Raw genomic sequence first — 5611 nt, forward strand, 5'->3', positions numbered from 1 at the left:
TATATATATATATATATATGTGTCTGTATCTTTCTGTATATTATATTTAGTTCGGAATATGTTATTGCTTGCTGTACGTGAATAAGAGTCTAGATTTGAATGTTAGTATTTACTTTATAAAAAAAAATAAACGTGATATTTGATGACATCAGCCAAACCTTTTCCACACACAAAGTCGACATTTTCCATAATTACTGTTCTGTTTGTAAACAACAATCTCAAAACCAACACCAAAAAACAACGGTCACTATTATTATTATTATTATCATTATTATTCTGTTTATTATTGATGTTGCTCTTGTTTTTTTATTGTTGCTGCAGTTGTTGTTGTTGTTCTTATTTTATTAAGAGTCATTTAGCAATACGTTTTGGACACAATATATTCCGATACAATTTCAACGACGTAAATAAAAAGTAAATCAAGGAATCTAAACATAATAATGATATAAATGATATAATTATAATTAGAGTATAAACTCGAAACTTATTAGTTTTGGATAGAATAAAGTGACTTCAACTTATAATCGATGTTTGGCATTTGAAATATTCCATAATTAGAAATCGACGTGTCACACAATAGGAATTATAGATGCCTACGTGACAGCTCCCGTGTGAAAGTGACGCAGCAGATACAATGACTACAGAATATTTACAAGGCTTCGTATGTACAAATATTGCATGCCCACACACGCCTGACACACACACGCAATATATATATATATATATATATATATATATATATATATATATATATATATATATATATATATATATATATATATATATTCACTTATGCATATATATATATATATGTATATATTTGTATATATATACGGATATATCAATGTATGTGTTTATATATACACATGTGGATGTATATATGTTTGTGTGTATGTGTGTGTGTGTGCGTGTGCGTGCGTGCGTGCGTGTGTAAATATGTTTCTGATATATTGGCAAAAGTTTGAATGTATTGAACAAAGTACAATAAATGTCTAAAAGTCTGAGATAATAGTCGTTATTATTAAGATTACAATATTTCCGAAACATTAAACTCGTCTGTTATAAAATATTTTTAAACGTCGTATTATTATTTATATCTTCAGTAAGTTTCGATCAGTTTCATCTCTGATTGGTATCAGGTGTTTTATTAGAATACATACATACATACATACATACATACATACACACACACACATACACACACACACATATATATGCGTCTATACAAACATATATGTGCGTATATACATACATATATGTACGTATATATGTGTGTATGTGCGTGCGTGTGTGTGTGTGTGTGTGTGTGTGTGTGTATTTCTCCTTATTTCCAGTTTGTTTTTGACCGTCTACCTTCTCGCTGGCAAGGTTAGTTGTAAAGAAAAGGAAATTGCCATCGTCTTTTGTGTAAATGTTCATTCTTTGCATAAGGAGACTTTACAAATTTTAAAGGCTCCAGACATCGCGACCATTTCTAGCTTATGTATAAAGAAAGCTACATTCTTTTCCAACAAATACTCGTTCAGTTATACTTTTGGGGCCTCAAACAATAACATCAAACTGGTCGCGTTTGTACTAGCAGTAAGTATTTTGGAGGTTTCACCATTATTTCTAAAGTATATATTTACTGTAGATTATATATACATGCATACGTATTTACATATATATGAAAGTGCATGTGTGGCAGGCTGTGTGTGTGTGTGTGTGTGTGTGTGTGTGTGTGTGTGTGTGTGTGTGTGTGTGTGTGTGTGTGTGTGTGTGTGTGTGTGTGTGTGTGTGTGTGAGTCTCTGTGTGTATGCATGTTTGCGTGTGTGTGTGTGTATTTGAAAGTTTGAAATGTACTTGATAATTCGCAAACTTGCAGAATCGAATGCTACCAGTTAAAAGCTCCGCATTCCGGACACTAGAAGGCATTTAGCCTCCGGAGAGAAAACGCAGTGAAGATATGTGTGTATGTATGTGCGTGTGTGTGCGTGCGCGCCTGCGTGTTTATGTGTTTGTGTATATGAATGAATGTGTAAACGTGTGTGCGTTTGTGTATGTGTGTCGATGAATGGAAGGCTTTGATTACAGGCATGTTGGATAAGAGTTGGCCTGAGGCTTCAGAAAAAAGACCAACAACAAAACAATAAATGCAGAAATTACAACAACAACAGCAAAAGTCACAGTCGATAGAATGAACATGTCCTTTTTATTTCCACATTTATTACATTCCGTATTTTCATGTCATTCATGTTTTCTTAATAAAATCGAATGAGAATTGTTTATTCAATTGGTCGGATGAGGTCATACAACGTCTGCAGAAAATATCTTAATTGCACTGACAGCCTAAACAAAATAATTCACGTTCGCCGTGCCAAATGGAAATGAATGATGAAAATATATTATCAATTTTTCATCATTATTATTATTACTATTATCGTCATCATCATCATCATCAAGATCATTAATATCATTATTATTATTATTATTTCGGTTTATTACGTTTTGTTTTTATTTAAGACTGGAAAACATCAAACTGAAATAAATTGTAATTTGTGTTTGTATGTTATGCATTATTGATTATTATTATTGTTGTATATTAACATAGCTATTATTACTTTTCTTATAATGATCATTACCATTATTATTATTATCATTATTATTATTATTATTATTATTATTATTATTATTATTATTATTAATATTTATTGTTATTATTATTGTTGTTGTTCTTGCCGTTGTTGTTGTTGTTGTTATTGTTATTATCATTATTATTTTTGTGCCTAGAGTAGAAAAGATTATCATTATTATTATTATTATCATTAGTAGTAGTTGTTGTAGTAGTAGTAGTAGTAGTAGTAGTAGTAGTAGTAGTAGTAGTAGTACTACTACTACTACTACTACTACTACTACTAGAACAACAAATACTACTTGGTATTCGAATAGTTATGTAGAGCAAGACCATAAATATTAAAGTTTCTATTAGTATTTTTAATTAGCCTTGAAGCTGGAGGCAATAAAAGAATTAAATCTGTCTTGCTGCAAGGCAACAACACACCACCAGCAAAGTAGAAGGAGGAACTTTAAAATAAACGCAGAAACATTTGTGCCTATTACATTACGCAGCAACTGTATTTAAACTTTTCGATATCTTTCTCTTACACTTGTTACTTCATGCCGTTTGTCTTCTTGTAAAAACAGAAAAGATGTTGAAAACATGTTCATAAAATAACACCAGATCCGCTCAAGGAATTTGACGTATGAGTATATGTGAATTTGGGAGGAAACAAAAAGGGAAAGCAGAAAAGAAAATGAACATAACAGATATAGGGAAATATAACCTACAGGCAGCGTTGTCTTCAATCACGCAGAGATTCAATGAAAAGCTGGTCGTGGATTGCACATATACACACAGAGATACGCACTCAGTGACACGCCTATACATACGCAAGAACGCAAAGCGCACGCATGTCAGTGCACACAAATATACGCATAAGCAAATACCTGTGTGTGTATAAATACACATATATGTGTGTCTGTGTGTTTATAGAGAGATATATACAACTTAATAGACAAATACATAAACATAAATATGTATGTATGTATACATATATACATATATATATGCATATACATAGATATATATATATATATATGTATGTATGTATGTATGCATATGTATATATATATGTATATATGTATACATACATACATACATAGACATAACAAATAGACACACACACACACACACACACACACTCACAAAACATAACGATGCATAAATGTGTATGTAATATTCCGAGCGATTGCTACGAGAGTAACTTAAAGGCCTACAGATTCGTGATGAGCACTCATCAACCTCGTGGTTATAATATCCTGTGCTGTTTACAAGGCATAGAAAAGAGAAAATTTTATATTCCTTTTAATATTCACTAAAAGTAACATGAAAATTTTAAAAACAAACCAATAAAATTTATACACAAAATCATATATACATACATATATATATACGTGTGCGTGTGTGTGTCTGTGTGTGTATTCGTCAGTATTAGAATATTATTTATATAAATTTGTATATTTGCAATTTTTGAAAATTGCTTCATGTTCTTTTCCTTTGTTACCATTGATGAATAAGCAAATATTGCTCAGGTTTTTTTTGTTTTTTTGTTTTTTTGCTTGGGAAGGAACAGAGAATATTCCAACTACAATTTTGAATTTCTGCTTACTTTTCATTTACCGTTTTCAACATAAAGCATAGAAACGTACTTTCAAAATATTGTTCATTTCAATAAACAAAGTCAATCTGTATTTATATTACACACAAGAATAAGAACAATGACGACGATGATGATGACAACGAAGACGATGGTGATAATAATAATAATAATAATAATAATAATAATAATAATACCCTTCTGTGAAATGGACAGAATGGTTTAACATAGCGGCTCAAGAGCAATGCCTACCTACAAGGAGCTACCAGGCCAACATATAGAAAAACGGCAGTAGACCAACAGGTCGTGTATGAAACCGTCAGTCATGTTGTCTCCATGTGCAGTCTGCTTGCACCGACAGAGTATCTCAACAGGTATGATAGAGCAGCACAGTATATTCACTGGGTTATTTACAAAAACATGGTCCTGCCCCGTGATAAAAGTTGCTTGGAACACGAGCCACCTCCAGTGCTTGAAAATGACCACATCTCACTCATCTGGAACTTCACCATTCCAACTGACAGAAAGATAGATGCGAAGAGGCCACACATTATATTGAAGGATTCCGACAAAAATCATGCTTCCTCATTGATATAACTGTCTTAATCGACATAAATGTATCTGTCAAAACCTATCAAAATCTGAGCAAGTATAAGGATCTTGGAAAAGAAATTGACAAAACATGTGGAGCCTCATGACTAAAACAATACCTGTTGTCATAGGTGTCCTAAAAACGATAACAAAAGGGGCTGATTGCTACCTAGCTCAGATACCAGGAAATCCAAAAGTAGCATCAATTCAAAATGATGATAATAATAATAATGATAATAATAATAATAATCGGAAATGCACATTTCTAAAGTATTCTCAGACTCCATTTTATTTTACTTTTATTAAAAACTTTCTTCGTTCTAGAATTCTCCTTGTCCTTTAAATGTGCAATAGATCCTGTATTATTCTTGATTAAATTTCCACCTTTTACTTAAATTTTTATTCCACAAATAAAACAATATAAAACAAAATTCTGGGTTTTTCATTTATGCAAATTCATTCAGTCGTTCATTCACTCATTCATTCACTCATTCATTGACTCGTGTTTTCTTTTCTTGACTTGTTTTGCTTTCTTAATGTCCAAAGTTTGTTGCTGAAGTCGTCGTCGTCGTCGTCGTCGTTGTTGTTGCTGCTGCTGTTGTTGTGGTTGTTGTTGTTGTTGTTGTTGTTGTTGTTGGCATTGTTATTTCAAGCAATTAGTTTAATTGTTTTATTCTCTGAATCGGTGGAGCGGAAACAGATGAAAACAGCGCAAATTCTTCTTACTCTTTAAACAATAACAAGAGAAATTATCGTTTGACATGGTGACATCGAATGGCGTGGCAACAGAAAAACTATGATGATGATAATGGTGGTAGTGGTG

The 5611-nt window shown here is 31.9% G+C and overlaps 1 long non-coding RNA gene across 2 annotated transcripts in view; it reads right to left on the reverse strand.

Moving 5' to 3' along the window:
• The window catches only part of LOC128250084 (uncharacterized), a 180626-nt gene that overhangs the window by 151030 nt on the left and 23985 nt on the right, over nt 1-5611 (reverse strand). Inside the window, exon 3 of one of the 2 annotated variants that reach the window (XR_008266209.1) lies at nt 4315-5515. The exons of the other annotated variant lie outside the window; for it this stretch is intronic. This is a non-coding gene — a long non-coding RNA (uncharacterized LOC128250084). Of the gene's footprint in view, nt 1-4314; nt 5516-5611 lie in introns of those variants that run through there. 2 annotated transcript variants of the gene reach the window in all.

This window comes from Octopus bimaculoides, chromosome 19 (assembly GCF_001194135.2).
Source record: "Octopus bimaculoides isolate UCB-OBI-ISO-001 chromosome 19, ASM119413v2, whole genome shotgun sequence".
Classification (NCBI taxonomy): Eukaryota; Metazoa; Mollusca; class Cephalopoda; order Octopoda; family Octopodidae; genus Octopus; species Octopus bimaculoides.